This window comes from Bos mutus, chromosome 20 (assembly GCF_027580195.1).
Source record: "Bos mutus isolate GX-2022 chromosome 20, NWIPB_WYAK_1.1, whole genome shotgun sequence".
In the NCBI taxonomy this organism is placed as follows: Eukaryota; Metazoa; Chordata; class Mammalia; order Artiodactyla; family Bovidae; genus Bos; species Bos mutus.
In genome coordinates this window covers 68,209,924-68,228,721 of record NC_091636.1, presented here as the reverse complement: position 1 = coordinate 68,228,721, position 18,798 = coordinate 68,209,924, and positions in this window count along the sequence as shown.

Below are 18,798 nucleotides of genomic sequence, written 5' to 3'. Positions count from 1 at the left end.
TATTTTTGTGTGTGAAGACACAAATTGATGGAACGTAGGTAGAGGAGAGCTGACCATTGCTATTTTTTGTTTGCTCTACACTTTGGGGTTTTCTTTATGGAAGTCACTGACTACTCATCTTCGCTGAGGTTGCTTGGGTTCATGTTCCACAGTGGAGAAGATGCGGAGCTGATGGGGTTGTGGTGTCTGGTAGGATGATGACATGGCTTCTGAAAGCTGCTGCCTGAGATAATAATAAATGAATCTTCACATGCATTTGAGAGTTTTATGTCCTCCTCTGAAGTCTAATGAGTGTATTCACATCTTCATTGTTTCATTAAATGTTAATAAAGAAAAAGGTTAATCATTAGCATTAAATATCTACTGAAATTAGATAGTCAAAGGGTTTATTGTCTTCAAGAAGCTGAGAACAAAAGAGAGAAAAAGCTACCTTCATACAATTTTTCATGAGATACTGATTCTGAAGGAAGATTTGCTACTTTATATTAGGAAGTCCCTAAACTATTATTTGAATTATCTCGGCATCTGATGTTATTGAATTCCATTCAGGAATTCAAGCATATACTGAATGAGGGATTCATACATCTAAACAAAGGCATTATTAGTGATTTGACCAAATTGTTTCTCCTGAGTTGATGCTGTGTTTTTCTTTCTTTCTCTCTTTTTTAAAGAAAGATGGTGTAATGACAGTCACTGTGTTTCTTTGCTCCATCTCAAAATATTAATTAGGAACTGCTTGTTCATGCTTGTGCCAAACTTCTAACTGAAATGTAATAAAACTTGCTCAAGAAAATAATAAGAAAAAGAGAGGAGAAAAAAGAACTTTTAGTAGTAATGGTAATTTGGGATCCTGATCACAGGTGCAAGATTTAGCAAAGGTCCCTTTCTTGCAACAGCCCTCTGGAGTGATCCAAGAGCTCCCTCTGCTCCCTCCAAGGGGGAAATATCCATCACCATCACGCCAGCCTGCATCCATGCCAGCAGGAGCCGGTTTTGAAAGACATCAGCCTGCTTCCTTGTTCCCCAGCAGCCCTGTGAGTACAGACCAGACAGAAACCAGCAAAAACCTCCCAGAAAGGCTGCCCAGGTGAAGCCTGTCATAAGTTTCTCTTCATTAGTCGACTTGATGACTGGCCGGAGGTCACAATTAAAGGGGGTTATTTTCCCAGTGCTCTAAGTGCAGAGTATTAACGGGGACTCCATTTGTCATGCCTTATTGGCAAAAGCATGGGAAAATATTAAAATCGCAATAAATTCAACCTCCCCCCTCCCTGCCAAATGATGCCAAATGGATTTGACTTTCTCAGGCTCCACTCCACACCAGAGCCTCCCAGTTGGAAATAAGAAGGTCTCAGAGAGGATTTGCCAGTGTGGGCAGGAAGAAGCAGGCTCACTTTATGGCCCTGTTGTTGCACAGTTAAATGTTCTGGGTGCTTTCTTGAATCTCGCATAGTGATCCTTCAGGAATAAGCCCATGCTCACGTGATCAATGTGTCTTTAATGCTGGGTCTAGTCTGAAGTTCTGGCTCAGAAACAGCGTGGTTTTAAATCCCAAGGATTCGAATTGAGACGCCAAGTCCTTTTGTTATTAAAGCGTAAGGGCTTTATCTGTGAGTAGGCTTGCACGTGCACAGTGGGGCTTGCCTGTGCTTATCAAAGCAAGAGAATACACATAGGCACACAGGAGCACTCACACACGAGCACACACATACACACACCCACGCACACACATATACACACCACACACACTTACATACACATATCTTAATAAATTTGTTTAATTATCCTGCGTATAATTTCATATCTCATGTTTACCCAAAAAATTTTTTAAAGTTTATGCTAATTAATTATGTCTGATTTAGATATTTGTATCTTGATACCTCAGGAAAAATGATTAAATGTGATAAAAGTCGTTCAGTCGTGCCCAACTCTTTGAGACCCTCATGGACTATATAGTCCATGGAATTCTCCAGGCAGAATACTGGAGTGGGTAGCCTTTCCCCTCTCCTGCGGATTTTCCCAACCCAGGAATAGAACCGGGGTCTTCTACATTGCAGGTGGATTCTTTACCAACTGAGCTATTGGGGAAGCCAAATGTGACAATTACTAGTTAAAACCATACTTCTCATTTGAAATCTTTTGCCTGTGACATATCATGCTACTAATCCACTTTGATGCAGTTAACTTTTACTGTGAGTCGTTTTCCTGGTACAAATGGGTATGCACTCATTTGCCCAGAATTTATTTATCATTATTGGGGACTTACTATGGTCTGTTGGGCCCTGGGCCACAGACCTGGGAGCAATGGATTTGAGATGAGTTTGCTGGTCCAGGGCTTATACAGAGGAAGAGCCAGCCAGCCTGAGATGGCACTGCAAGGGATATATATTATGTATCACATTATTCTATTATTATGAATTATAATTGAGCACAGTCTCAGAACTCTCACCTTATTACACTGTACAAACCAGCCATTGACTTGAACAAAAACATATTTTCATAGCCTAACGTCTTCATGTGCATACTTACAGAGTATTAGTTTTTGCATCCAAGACACGAGAGTACAATGTTATTCCAAGTTAAAGAAAATGATCTCTCCAATAATACATTCTTCCCGTTTTCTCTTCTCTGTACACATGCACACATGCCCATGAATGCAATACAATTTATCAAATTAAACGTAAACAAATTATTTAGGATCCATGCAGTACAAACAAAGGAACAGCCTTGTTAGGAACAGGAATTTATTAGCACCCCATCCTCTGAATGAGCATTGATAGAAAATATAATTAAATCAGCACATTTTACTACTCAGTCAGCATAAATTGTCGCTGGGTCTGCAAGATGGATACAGTGCATTGTTTGTGCTCATGAAGACAATAGTCTCCCAAGATGAAATCTTTCTCCTTTTATTTATTCTGCAAAGGGTGCCCATGCCCAAACCCAGGCAGATAGAGACAGAAGGTTAAATAGCTTCATCCCCTGATGGTACCAGACGTTCTCATTGTCTCCATAGCTAGGGCATGGTGTAAAGGAAACATCCATGAACCCAGAGCTGACGTGAACAACTCTTAAAAGCCGCGAGTTACCTGAGGTCCAGCATTTCACACCAGATTAGACCGTGAACTGAGAGACGAAAGGGGACATGCTCTCACCCAGTGCCAAGCCTTCCAGTCTCTGAGCATGTGCTGACAGTCCGCTCGGGCGGCTGTAACAAAACGCTATAGACTGGGGAGCTTAAGCAAGGCTTCCCAGGTGTGCAGTCAGTAAAGAAGCCACCTGCCAGTGCGGGAGATGTAAGATGCACGGGTTCAATCCCTGGGTGGGGAAGATCCTCTGGAGTAGGAAATGGCACCCCACTCCAGTATGCTTGCTTGGAAAATTCCATGGACAGAGGAGTATGGTGGGTGCTATAGTCCATGGGGACTCAGAGAATCAGATTGACAGCGCACACGGACTGGCTGCAGGGCTTAAGCAGCAGCCATTTATTTCTCACCGTCTGTAGGCTGGGAAGCCCGTGATCAAGGTGCCAGCAGATTTGGTGTTAGCTGAAGGCTGGCCCCCCACCTTCCTGACTGGCAGACCGCTGCCCTCTCCTGCTGCCCTGACAGGGCCTTCCCTTGCTGAGCGCTGTTTACAAGGGCACTAATCCCACCACAGGGCCCCTGACTCGTGACCTTATCTAAATCCAATAACCTCCCAAAGGCCCCACCTCCAAACACCATCCCAGTGGGGGCCAAGGCCTCCACATGCATTTTGGGGGAACACACACATTTGGATTGTAATAGGTGCTATTGTGTTTTTAGAATAATATCCCTGAAATTCATCTCTTCTAAGATCATAGACTGTATCAAAATTGTGCAGTGTAGTTTTGAAAGACTCAATAAAGGGAAGAAAAAAAGCTGAATCCCACTTAACCAAACCAAACCAGACCAAGCTTAAAGGGCCCCAGGCTATGTGCTCAGTCAGGTCCTACTCTTTGCAGTCCCGTGAACTGGGGCCCACCAGGCTCCTCTGTCTATGGGATTGTCCCTGCAAGAATACTGGAGTGGGTTGCCATTTCCTCCTCGACAGGATCTTCCCAAACCAGGGACTGAACTCCCGCGTCTGCTGGCAGATGTATTCTTTACCACGAGCGCCCCGTGGGAAGCCCATCCGGTGACACCTTCCCTTCCTGTCCAGCTCAGGGAGGCAGAAGATGGGGGCCTGGGGCTCAGGTGTCCCCAGAGTCACAGAAAGTGACAGAAGTATGTCAACCTCCAGTCCAGCCGAGAGGAAATGTTCTTGTTCCCTGTTATCACATGCAAATGCCTTGAAAACTGAACATGCTGGAAAAATAATAGTACGTGAAGGTGAGTCTTTGCCCAGAAAGGGGGATATTTGCTGCAGGCGAGGGGCCAAGCTGATGGTCTAAGTGGCGAATTTGGTCCAGGAGTTTCTGTTCCCAGGGCCCCTCCATGTGATTGGTGGGGCCAGTGATCCCATGGTGATCCCTGATGAGAGGTTCATGATCCAAACTCAGAAACTCCCACCTAAGCGAGCTGCTAGCCGGGTACATTTCTTCAAATATGTATCGATTCGAAAGCAAAACGTCCTGGCCGGCCCAGTGTTCATCAGGCAACTGGCATGAAAGTAAAAGGCACCATGAGGTGCCAAGTACTTACAGCGAAGACCGTGACCCCCACGGGTTCATGTCCTCCCCAGATTCTGCCCTGACCTCCCGGGAGACCAGGAGCAGTGGTGACAGGAGGGACACAGTAAGGGGTCTTCCGGCCTCCTGGCTCGAGGCAGTTGGAGATGGTACTGGCCTGGCCTGGGTCTCCTTTCTCTCCAGGTAGAATCACCACAAGGAGCAAGGCCGATCCAGACTGTGTTGGGGAACAGCCTACAGTTTTGCTTTTCTTTCAGCCTCTAACAGTCCTCTGAAAACTTCTAACCCATCATAGCAGGATTCATTCCCAACACGTGAATGACCCAAATCTGTTTGGTCTGAGACCAGAGGTGCATTCTCACTGAAGACACCGTTGCTGTCACTGTGCCTGTCGAGAAAAATGGGACCAGCCTGGGGGCAGAGGGTGAGGCAGGGACGGCAAAGCGAGACACCCCTGGGACCGACTCTGAGGATAGTGTCCTCCGACTAACTGGGTACAGCTGGACTAGGACTGGAGCCACAGGTCCTGAAAACCAGCAATTACGCCACAGGAGCATGAGCAGAAAGGGAGACTTTCCTGGCGGTCCAGTGCTAAGACTCTAAGCTCCCAGTGCAGCAGACCCAGGTTCAATCTCTGGTCAGGGAACCAAGTCTCACATTTCACAGCTAAGAGTCTGTATGCCGAGATAAAGCCCCCATGGGCAGCAACCAAGATGGAAGGTCCCCTGTGCCTCAACTAAGACCCAGCATGGCCAAATAAAATAAATAATTTTTGTGTAAAGAAGGCTTGAGAAAGTATTGAGCCCAGGATCTAGACTCCCAGATTGCACTCACTGTCCAGAAAAGAAGAGGAAGAGGAGGAGGGAGAAGGTAGAGGAAGAGAAGGAAACATGTTGTGAAATGAAAATTAAAGGTACCCACATAAAGGAAATCCTGTATATGCTAACAAAGATACATACTGTACAATTCCATCCATGTGATATCCCACAACGGACAAAATAATCAGTGTACGTGAGTCAAAGTCAGAATGGTGATATCTGAAGAGGAGGCTAGATTGGAAAGGGTGCCAGAGAACATTCTGGGTGATGAAACGTTGTATTTCTTATCTTGGGGGCGACTACGAGACGGGGGCAACTGTCAAATGTCATTGATCCAAAGTACCACGATCTGTGCATTTTGCTAAATGTAAACAGTGTCTTGAAGACAATGCCTATGTTAATAATACTATAATAATGCAATGCTTTCTTTATCTACTTTATTACTAGACTCCTGCTCGGCCATGTGGATATCTTTGAACGAAATAGCCCGAGTCGTTGTGAGACCTGATCCCAGCAGGTGGCGGTGGCTTTCATTTTCAGGCTTCTTGAGTGTCCTTTTCTGCCTGTGACACCGTGGAGTTCTGTGTAAATAAATAATGGTGCGAGCAGCACGTGGAACCCCCACTTAACCTGTGAGTTGCAAGGTTATTTTTGTAGCTGTGTCCTGTCTTCCAGTGAGGAGGGTGATTTATGGTTTTCAGCCGAGCGTCATCATCATTGTTCTCACCTTTGTTTCCATCATAGTTAATTAAAGGGAAGGTCATTGTCACCTTATGTTTTAAACCTCCTTAACATAATATATCACCCTTGGTACACTTTAATAAGGGGATTTGTGAAGGAATGGTGTAATAGGAAAAAAGTTTACGGCATAATCCATCCTGTTCACAATTACACTTTAGCTGTTGCACATAATGAAAGTTAATAAGTAGACAAAATGAAGGGTCCGTCTTGGGATTCATTCAAGTGTTGATTAATTGGCTGGGTGATGTAATGGAACAAGGAGATACCTAGCTTTTCTAAACTGCAGGCGAATGTGGCCAAAGCAAACCCTATTTAAAGGACAATCTCTCCTTCCTTTTTTCCTTGCAAACTGTCGCCCCCAAACAATATGAAATTAATTAAACAACTGTTTATTGAATGCCTTCCGCGTGCCAGGCACACACAAAACCCGGGACACAAAGGGTGAGGTAAGACACAGTCCCTCCCCGGGGGGCAACACAGACCAGTGCTGATGGGGGTACAAAGGAAGGACAAATTATTTATTCTCAACGGTTACTCCTGGGGATATCAGAATTAGTTAAGATTCATAAGAATGTCTGAAATAATATTAAGTATGCCAAGCACATCTGCCAAGAAAGTGTTAAATCCTTTCTCCAAAGCCATTTATTTTATTTAACAAACACTTAAAAAGCACTTACTAAAAGACAGGCATTGTTCTAAGTGTTCTCCAAATATGAAGTCATTTAATACCTACAACGTCCCTGATGAGGAAGGGGCCATTATTACTCATACTTTATAAATACAGAGCCTGAGCCACAGAGCACTCCAGTTATTTAGCCAGGTTTGTCTGTTTCTCGAGAATCTGAGTGCATATCCACTACCTTTGTGCCACCTTTACAATAAAATTTCTTTTCAAGGTTTCAAAAGATAATGACTTTTAACAAAATTTTCAAGTGAAAGGGACAGTTTTGCGTAAAGATCTGACAGAATTCTGCATTTCTAACAGTAATTCAAGCCCATGTTAATCAAACAACTCACCTAAACTAAAGAGACCACCCACCCAGTAAAATAAGTTACTGACCCAGTCAAGTTTTAGCAGAATATGAAGCAAGGTGGGAACACCTGTTTCCCCCTATACATTTGCAACAGGGAAGGGGAAAGAGCAAATCTAGGATGAGGAACACCTGGAGTGGAACTTCATTCCTCGGGAGGAACGTCATCGTGACCGAGGTTCAAGGCATTCACCCACGACCTGACTCGCTATTCGGCATCGGCAAGCCCACCTTTGATCTGCATCCCTCTAGGATACAGGTGGACACAAGTTTGCCTAATGTGAAGGAAGAATGCAGACTAACATACAGCATCAGTGGTCAATTGAGAACTGGGCATAAACACTGTGGTGAGCAGCTTCTAGGATGGACTGCAAGGATCTCTGCTTCCTGGTGACCCCTGCCCTTGACTGTGGACTGGACCAAGGGACTCGCTTCCAGTTGCTAGAAGGCAGGAGGGGTGGTGGGAGCCAATTTGCAGATTAAGCTACAAAGACTGTTACTTTGCTGTTGGCTCCTGTCTGCCTCACTTGTTCACTCTCGCGATCCCTGAGTTGCTCTAGAAACGCCCGTGAGGCAAGAAGCTGAGGTGGCCTCACTCCAACCGGCTGCCAGGAACCAAGTCCTGCCAATAAACAGGGAGCAACTGGAGGCAGAGCCTCCCCACTTGAGATTCCAGATGAGACCACAGCCCTGCTGGGAATTTTGCTGCAACTTCACACGAAACCCCAAGTCTCAAGATAAACTGGGGTCACCCAGAGGAGCTGCTCTCACACTTCTGACCCACAGAAAACGAGACAAGACAATGAATTGTTTTAAGCCATTAACTTTTACATGTGATTTGTTATGGAACAATAGATAATAAAGGACCTATCTTTCATCACATATCAATTTTCCAAGAAATGCAAGGAAAGTGGGGAAGACACTGAATGAAGAAGAGGTAAGAGGTATCTTCCGTCTTTCGGGGGTTTTCAGTTTAGCAGAAACACTTGAGTCGGTGACATGAACACTTCCTGATAAAACTCTGTGTCATGCAACTTTTGGGCTTCCCTGGCGGCTCAGATGATAAAGAATCTGCGAGCAATGAAGGAGACCCGGGTTCAATCCCTAGGTCAGGAAGAAGCCCTGGAGAAGGAAACTGCAACCCACTCCAGTATTCTGGCCGGGAAAATCCCATGGAAGGAGAAGCCTGGTGGGCTATAGTCCATGGGGTTGCAAAGAGTCAGAAATGACTGAGTAATGAACACTTTCTCTCTTCACATCACTCTGTCAAGGTGGGACACGGGGGCCTCTGTGAACTTTCAAGTAAAAGAGACAACACAGGAAGTCCTAAATGATGAAACATGGGCTCTTGACATTCATCAGTATATTTATGTCTCATTTAATGTCAGTAGATCATGGATAATGGATGCAATGTGAACAAATGTTTTTCGTAATTTTGTATGTAGAGATAGGCCTGGTGGGTCACCTGGAAATTGGGAAACTCTGTAGCACCCTGTTATTCTCACCATCTCCTCTGTTGTATTAAATACAAGTAAGAATGGTGAGATAAATGGGGAAACAGTGGAAACAGTGTCAGACTTTATTTTGGGGGCTCCAAAATCACTGCAGATGGTGACTGCAGCCATGAAATTAAAAGATGCTTACTCCTTGGAAGGAAAGTTATGACCAACCTAGATAGCATATTGAAAAGCAGAGACATTACTTTGCCAACAAAGGTCCAGCTAGTCAAGGCTATGGTTTTTCCAGTGGTCATGTATGGATGTGAGATTTGGACTGTGAAGAAAGCTGAGCGCTGAAGAATTGATGTTTTTGACCTGTGGTGTTGGAGAAGACTCTTGAGAGTCCCTTGGACTGCAAGGAGATCCAACCAGTCCATTCTGAAGGAGATCAGCCCTGGGATTTCTCTGGAAGGAATGATGCTAAAGCTGAAACTCCAGTACTTTGGCCACCTCATGCAAAGAGTTGACTCATTGGAAAAGACCCTGATGCTGGGAGGGATTGGGGACAGGAGGAAAAGGGGACAACAGAGGATGAGATGGCTGGATGGCATCACTGACTCGATTGATGTGAGTTTGAGTGAACTCCAGGAGTTGGTGATGGACAGGGAGGCCTGGCGTGCTGTGATTCACTGGGTCACAAAGAGTCAGACACGACTGAGCAACGGAACTGAAGTGAACTGAAGAATGGTGAGAGAAACAAGCAAAAATAAACAAGTGAGATCTAATTAACCTTAAAAGCTTTTGCAAAGCAAAAGAAACCATAAACAAAATGAAAATAGAGCCTATGGGATGGAATAAAATATTTGCAAATGATGCAAGCTACGAGGGGTTACTTTTCAAAATATAGAAACAACTCATACAGCTCAATACAAAAAAAAAAAAAAAAAAATCAGAAAAAAAAATGGTCAGAAGGCCTAAACAGACATTTCTCCAAAGAAGACATACATATGGCCAACAGGCACATGAAATGATGCTCAAGATCGCCAGTTATTAGAGAAATGCAAATCAAAACTTCAATGAGGTATCACATCACACTGGTCAGAATGGCAATCATCAAAATGTCTACAAAGAATAAATGCTTGAAAGGCTGTGGAAGAAAGGGCACCACCCACACCGTGGGCAGGAGTGGAAGCTGGCGCAGCCCCTCTGACGGACGATACGGAGGATCCATAAGACTGAAAATGGAGCTACCATATGGCCCTGCAACTCCATTCCTGGGCATGTGTCTGAAGAAGACTGTAATACGCATGCATATATGCCCCTCAATTTTCATGACAGCACTGTTTACACTAGTCAGGACATGGAAACAACCTAAATGCCCACTGGTGGAGGAAGGGATCAAAATGTGGTGATACAGACGATGAAATATTACTCAGCCATAGGCAAAAACAATGCCATTTGCGGCAACAGCAGATGGATCTAGATATTGTCATACAGAGTGAAGTAAGTCACAGAAACACAAATGCATGATATCACATATGTGGCATCTAATAAAACTGGTACAAACAAACTTGTTCGTGGAGCAGAAACAGACTCACAGGCATAGAAAACAAACCTATGGTTACAAAGAAGCGGGGACGGATAAATTAGGGGCTTGGGATTAACAGATACACACTCCTCTATATAAAATAGATAACCAACAAGGACCTATTGCACAGCACAGAGAACTATATTAAATATTTTGTAATAACCTATATGGGAAAAGAAACTGAAAAAGAAGACATCTCTACTATCTATCTATAGCTTGAACAATTTGCTATATACCTGAAATGTTGTAAGTCAACTATTAGTGAGTGAGTGTTAGTTGCTCAGTTGAGTCTGAGTCTTTGCGACCCCATGGACTATATCCCGCCAGGCTCTTCTGTCCATGGGATTCTCCAGGAAAAAACAATGGAGTGAGTTGCCATTCCCTTCTCCAGGAGATCTTCCTGACCCAGGGGTCAAACCCAGGTCTCCTGCAATGTAGACAGATTCTTTACCCTCTGAGCCACCAGAGAAGTCTATATAAACTACATTTATTAAGTCTAAATGAACTATACGTCAATAAAAGAAATCAAAGTTAAAACAAGGAATGGCATGAGACAGGATAATATGAAGGATGACAAGCCTGCTTTTCTTCCAACAAATACAAAACCAGCAGCTTACACAGTTATTGTGCTGGAGATTTTTGTTTTGTTTTTTATTTTATTTTTTTAAATTAAGTAATTTATTTTAATTGGAGGCTCATTACTTTACACTGTGCTGGAGATATTTATATGCAAAGAATATGCCTCATACATCTCCTTTTACATATTAAAGGAAACACTTTAAAATTCAAAACACAATGTATGTGAGCTGCCTGACTTTGTCCACATGTGGCTGTGGAGATGATCTCAAGAGGACTGAGAGGCTTCACAAGCGTGACTCGAGCTCCCAAGATCCTTCACATATTTATCTTGATATTTTATGTCCAACGTAGTCATCTGTGTTTGAAAGAAAAACAATTATAACCAATAAAATTGGGAAAGAGTACATCAAGGCTGTATATTATCACCTTGCTTATAACTTATATGCAGAGTACATCATGTGAAATGCCAGGCTGGATGATGCACAAGCTGAAATCAAGATTGCTGGGAGAAATATCTATAACCTCAGATACACAGATGACACCATGCTTATGGCAGAAAGCGAAGAGGAACTAAAGAGCCTCTGATGAAGGTGAAAGAAGAGAGTGAAAAAGCTGGCTTGGAACCCAACATTCAAAAATCTAAGATTATGGCACCTGGTCCCATCATGTCATGGCTAATAGACGGGGAAAAAGTAACAGATTTTATTTTCTGGGGCTCCAAAATCACTGCAGATGGTGACTGCAACCATGAAAGTAAAAGATACTTGCTCTTCAGAATAAAACTACAACAAACCTAGAGAGTGTACTAAAAAGCAGAGACATTACTTTGCAGACAAAGGTCCATATAGAAAAAGTTATGTTTTTTCCAGTAGTCATGTATGGATGTGAGAACTGAACCATAAAGAAGGCTGAGCACTGAAGAATTGATGCTTCTGAATGGTGATGCTAGAAAAGACTCTTGAGAAACCCTTTGACTGCAAGAAGATCAAACCAGTCAATCCTAGAGGAAATCAATCCGGAATATTCATTGTAAGGAGTGATGCTGAAGCTGAAGTTTCAGTAGTTTGGCCACCTGATGTGAAGAGCCATCTGAGACTGGGAAAGATTGAGGGCAGGAAGAGAAGAGGGCAGCAGGGGATGAGATGGTCGGATGGCATCACCGACTCAGTGGACATGAGTTTGAGTAAACTCCGGGAGATAGCGAAGGACAGGGAAGCCTACTGTGCTGCAGTCCATGGGGTCACAGAGTATAGGACTTAGTGACTGAACAATGTTAAAAATAATTCCTTCATAGTTTTTTTTTTTTTTAATTTCCAACAGTTTCTCATCAAAACAATTCTAAAAGGGAATAGAATATCACTTAATTTCTTAGGGAAACATTTCCAATTTCCAGTAATAGGAAACAATAATCTTTTATGATCTATGTTGAAACACCAGTCTAGTGGGATTCTTTCTCTGTTTGGTGTAGTGTTCCAGACAAGTATTCACGACAATGGTACATTGAGTTCCTGTGGCAGAGACCACAAATTTGCCTCTCTGGACCTTGTGAAAATCACTTCCTTGCTGGCAAAACATTTTTTAAATTAATTTATCTATTTTAATTGGAGGCTAATTACTTTACAAAATTGTGGTGGTTTTTGCCATACATCGAACATGAATCAGCCACAGGTGTACATGTGCTCCCCGATCCTGAACCCCCCTCCCCACTATGGCCTGTAAGAAGGTAGATGGATATGGAAAGAAAAATACTTATAGGTAATCACCTTCCCCTAACCTTAATCCTCACCCTAACCCTGCCTGTAGTGGGTACTGAGGGATGCCCTCCACTAATTACCAGCCGCGTGGCTGTGACTAAGTGAAAATAATTTTGTCCTCAGTGTAATTAAATAAAAATATACCTCTCACTCTCCTTTAGGATGAGTGCTTCCAGAAAAAAAAAAAAAAAAGAAACAAAACTTCTGCAAATCACTAAGCTGACCAGCCGTCTCAAGGTGGATGCTCCGTTTCTAATGGTCACCACTATTTCCGTTCCTTAAATTCTCTGATTGTTACTTCCAGCATTATTTTATTAGAGTGGCAACTCCTGAGTCTTTTCACCAAAGGGAAAATTCTATACCTGAGAAACTAGGAATGAAAAAAGTATAGCCCCGCTTGGAACTTTGAACAATACGTTTATGAAGCTGAAAAAATGGCACACTTCAACTCTGTTCATCCCTGAATGATTGAGGAAGACTCCCCAGGGCCGGCTGGGATCTTTTCTTTCTGCTCTGACCCACTGGTGCTGTGGCTGACACAAGCTGGCACTCAATACCTGGCAAAAGACTGGCTTCTTTAATGCCTCCTACAATAGGAGAAACTTCATCCCTTTTAATTACTTACAGGAAAGTTTTGAGATGATGGAATTCCCCTGAATTCCTGGCTGGAAGGATAGCTCCTGTGTCTTAGCCGGTTTCATCCTTTCCTCTTACTTGGCTTACTCTGAGGAACAGAGGATTATCTTAGATAGACTAGGTTTCAGCTCGACTCCATTGATTGTTTTTCATGGCAGACTCTCATGAGCAGCTCTTCTTATTCAGTAACAATGACACAGAGATTAGCATGACTTACTGAGGTCCCAAGCCTTGTGGAGTCTGGGCTGTAAGAGTGTGAACGAATATGCTTGCATCACAACAAGAACTCATACTTTTCTAGCTAGCCAGGTAGAAACACCAGGTCAGGGCCCCAGCAGGTGCAGCAAGACTCTAGGCCATCAAGGTGAGTCCACGTGGGTGGGAAACTGCTTCCCCAACCACGGAATTCTGTGTCCGTGGCTCCCCAGCAATGTGGGCACCTTAGGACACGTGGTGGCATGTCTGTGGGGCTTTCTCACTGACAGTCTCTATTCATTTCTCTTTTCTTATGATTGGCCATCCTTCCTGTGTCTTTGCATACCTCAGTGTTTTGATTGAAAACTGGCTATTCTGTAGGTTATAAAGTAGTAGTTCTGGAAGTGAGACTCCCTCCCCAGCCCCCCTCCCTGGGGTTTGCTGTGGCTGCCTGCTGTGAGTTCCCGTTTGCCAGCTTGTTGGTTTCTCCATGTTTTCATGTCTATGAAATGAAGGCAAGTCTGGTTAAATTCTGTCCTTTTATAAATGCCAATCATTTGTCTCATAACAGAAGCCATCAGCGCCTCCTTCCCTGACTTCGAGCAAGAATAAATAAGTCTCACTCACATGCATATTATCACTCCCGGGGGACACTTTCCCTCCTGAAGTCTAGTAGCAGAAGCAGTAGAAATTGCGGAGAAGTTCAAGCTGAGTCACTATCCCCTCCGTCAAATCCAGCCCTGATGACACAGAATGATTAAGCCCGAAGATAAATTTTGAGTTGGACAAAGAACAGTACACTAAACAGCTACGTCCTGTTAGAGAATTCCCAGCTCCCCACACTGGCTGCCTCCATCTGCTGTCTCTGCCTTCCTTCCCTGGCTAACTTGCCAGTTCCCAGCCCCGAGACAGAGCCACTGGCCTAATCAGCCTCTCAAAGATGCCCCTAGTCTCAGCTCCGGTTGGGGGTGGGGGAAGGACTGCAGGGAACCCAAAGAAGAAGAGCCCCCCCGCAGGTTTAGTCACATGCCTGTCGCGTATCTGTGCCTTGAGGGGGGCGCGGTTTGGGAACTGCTTTTAGGATCCACGTAAAGAGGTAAGAGTTTGGACATGAATTCGAGCAATGTCTGGGAGAGGGCGGACTTCCGTTGTGGCTCAGCTGGTAAAGAATCTGCCTGTAATGTGGGATACTTGGCTTTGATTCCTGGGTTGGGAAGATCCCCTGGAGAAGGGAAAGGCTACCCACTCCAGTATTCAGGCCTGGAGAATTCTGTGGACTGTATACTCCATGGGATCACAAAGAGTTGGACAGGACTGAGTGACTTTCCCTTTTCACTTTCTTTCTGGGAAATAGTGGAGGACAGAGGAGCCTGGTGCACTGCAGCTCAAGGGGTCGCAAAGAATCGGACACAACTGAGCGACTGAACAACAAAAAGGAAGAGGTTCGGGGCATCTCTCCTTAATTCCAAGAGAGAAGCCGGTCTTCAGGAGGCAGTGACCACCTAACCCAGCCCCTCAGGCTGAAAGCACTGCTTTAAACACCATGAGGATGGCCTGGCCCATTTCTGTCTTACAGAAGGTAAACAATTTTGCAAAAGGAAGCTTCTGTGAGGGTCCCAGGCTGCCTAAAGACCACATGCACATCTGTCTCACTCCTCCAGCTCCTCACAGGTGACATCCCTGAGCTTCTTAACTGGATGCTGGATGCCCATCTCTCTGCAGAGAAGGTAGAAATCTATGGGGCCTCTGCTACCCCAACTACACAGCACAGGACACTCAGGGGTGATCTGACAGCAATCCCACCTCTCACATAATATTTTTAATTATATGCAACATACTTTTCAGAGAGCCTAGTGATGTCTTTCAGATATCATAGTATAAATTATTTGATAAAAATGCATGGTTCAGGATTGTCAAACAGCTTTAAGTAATGACTTAGAGAATGGTCTTCCTCCCCTTTTTTTGCTCTTTCATTAGCCAAACTTTTCTCCAGTTTTGATTTCTGCCTTAAAACTCCCGCTAGGACCTGCTTTGTGAGGTTGACACCTGTGAACCCACTGGCAGCATGACTGATTCATCAGGGGGATCTTGCTGTTCTGTGAGAATGCAGGCCAGTGGTCCAGAAGATGCGGTTCTCTGCAGTTTCAACAGACCCCTGTGCTAAGGGTCTGGCTCCTCAAACTTGCTTCCTGTTGATGGGCACATCTATGAGGATTCTCACATACACACACACACACACTGCTCTGTCTCCTACTCCTCCACTGTCTCCAGTGACCACAGTTTTAGACTTGTTTGAAATAAAACATACTTTGCTTCTTGACTGAATGACCAATTTCCTAAAGTAATGGTTCCTACTGAGTTCCAGTGGTTCTAGCCAGCTGAAGGGTCTCTCCTGGTTTTCTGAGTGTTAACCATTCAGCATCTGGTTTATCACTTGAAGGCTTAGGGTCCACCTCCATGCACACTTATCTGTTTGTCTTAGCTTTGAGTATCTGCATATGACAGGAGCCAGTGGGGTCACAAAGAGTCTGGGGCCTCCGACCCACTCAGGGTCTTGTAGCTGAGTGGGGCTCAGAGTTGCTGAATGAGATTTACCACATAGACTGTGACCAGCTGAACAAGGAGGCACAAACTGCCCGCAGGGTGTTGGCAGTCAGCTCCTCAGCCTCCGATCTCCCACCTTGAGGAAGGGAAAATCTCGGGTCATTTTGATTGAAGGTGCAGTTACCATTCACATACACAAAGGAAGCAAAGTCGAGATTTATTCCTTCACAGACGCCAGAATGGGAATGCGGTCACTAGTTTTTGTAGGCCTCAATTGTTGTTCTTCAGTTGCTACATTGTGTCTGACTCTGCCAGGCCTCCCTGTCCTTCACCATCTTCTGGAGTTTACTCAAACTCATGTCCATTGAGTCGGTGTTGTCATCCAACCATCTCATCCTCTGTTGCCTCCTTCTCCTCCTGCCTTCAATCTTTCCCAGTATCAGGGCCTATTTCAACGAGTTGGCTCTTCGAAGCAAGTGGCCTAAGTATTGGAGTTTTAGCATCAATCCTTCCAATTAATATTTAGAATTGATTTCCTTTAGGATTGACTGGTTTGTAGCTCTCAGTTTCCTGTCTCTCTTGGCTTTTGTGTCTCTCACACCTTCTGTCTCCCAGCTTCCTTTATCTTGCCACTTTCTGTGTCTCAATGCCTTTTGTGTCTCTCAGCTTCCTGTGTCTCTCACCACTTCCTGCGTCTCTCACACCCCTTATGTCTCTCAGCTTCCTGTGTCTCTCAGCTTCCTGTGTCTCTCAGCTTCCTGGGTCTCCCACCACTTCCTATGTCTCTCACACCTCTTATCTCTCCCAGCTTCCTGTGTCTCTCACCACAGCCTGTGTCTCTCACACCCCTTGTGTCTCTCAGCTTCCTATGTCTCTCAGCTTCCTGTGTCTCTCACCACTTCCTGTGTCTCTCACATCTCTTAACTTCCCCAGCTTCCTGTGTCTCTCAGCACTTCCTGTGTCTCCCAGCTTCTTGTGCTTCTCCTCTAGTGACTGGAAAGCCCGTGGATTCCAGCCGTGTGTCCGCCCCAGCTTCACCCCAGCATCCCCGTCAGCAGTTTCTAGTCACATCAGGCACCTCCACAGGACCCACTCCCTCTGTCCCCTGACTCCTGCTCCCCTGTTTCCTGTGCTGTCCAAGAATTTCAGAACGGTGCCCAAATGCCTGACCACTTGCAGTACAGAACCTTTACCCATGATGCATTTGGAAGTTTTAAAAATCATCGAGAAAGATCAACTTCAAATTTCTCATAGATGAGTAAACTGTTATCAGAGAAACACATTCTCCCAGTGACAAGAGAGAAAAAAAACGAACAGAGTGCTTGCCCAATCCCTTTTCAAATGTGGAATCAATACAACCTCCTAACATTGTTTCCAGGTTACCTTTTAGCTGGTGTAGAGGGAAGAGGGGCCTGTGAACACTAATACATGCAAACAACTCAGCATTTAACCACGGCATGAGGATTTTCTCAAAGAAGAAACACATACACACACTTTCTCATTGGTTCTCCAATTTATCATCATATTCTCTTAAACTCTGGGGTGTTGCATTTTAAGGTCCTATTAAATAAATCAAAAGAGCATATTATCTGAAATTAGGAGCCAGACAGGACAGCAGCTAAAATTAATTCACCATAGTAATCTCCTCCTAAGACAAATTCCCCTGGGGGAAAACATTATATGCCCATTTCCATGGGCAGAGGTTTAAATATATCTCTCCTATTAACTTTACATGCCTAAATCCCTGCGCATTAAAATAAAAATGTATCTCTCCTCTCAGAATAGAAAACTGAAGTCTGCACTGCCCTCTAAATGAGTCCAATTAAATGTAATCAAGTTACACATCTACGCTTTAGAACCATATGGGACATATGACAGAGAAAACAGACCTAAAGACACACGTGCCCGGGTACGTTTCCAAGCAGCTCAACCCAACCCTTGCCTCGCCAATGAAAGGAAAACGCAGACTGAGAGCTACCGACACGGCCCCATGCGCACAAAATCCAGCCATCCTAAACCCTTCATCCTGAAGCTACACGTGCAAAAATAATAACTGTGTGCAGCAGAAGGGTTGTTCAACCACCAGTACCCAAATTCCACTTCCTCTCACCTCCAGTGGGTCTGGGTGGGGGGCACCGAGTGTGGGGTGGGGTTAGCTGGAGATAAGGCGATAGGGGGCTAGAAGCCCTGCTTGGATTTCAAACTGGTCAACTTGTCAAAGCTTTATGTGGGAGCCAATTACATTAATTTTCCACAGCCGCCAAATACATATTTCATTTCCATCTCCCACAAGAGATGGGGTCCAGGGATCCTGTTTCGCAAGGCTCTTATCACTAAGTAACATTCATACCCCCAAAGGAACCCTTGGCAGCCAGTGGCCCGGGCTGCCTGGTGTTGCCGTGGAGCCGCTCGGAGCCGCACACGCTCGGGGACAATGGGCCGCCACAACGGCTGCATTGTCAATAAATTTCAATTACACTAATTGCCAAGAGTTCAATGAGTGCACTTTGAAGAGGGGGGAGAAAGGACTATAAAAAAAAAAAAAGAAAAAGAAAACCAGGAGCTTATGCCTCGTAGGGCTAAAGAAAAGGAAGTAATAAATAGTCTGTGTTTTCTAATGGGGGCATTCAAGTATTTTTCAACATGGCTTAACCAGATTTTACAAGCTGTTCCAGCTTCAGGGATCCTGTTTTACATTTCTTTGTTACTATCTCCAAACAACATATACAGACACTCAATTATGTGGTGTTATATTTCAGGGGAGATTTAATTTCTAAGTAGCGCTTTCTTTTTTTTTTTCTTTAAGCACGTCCATCTGCTCT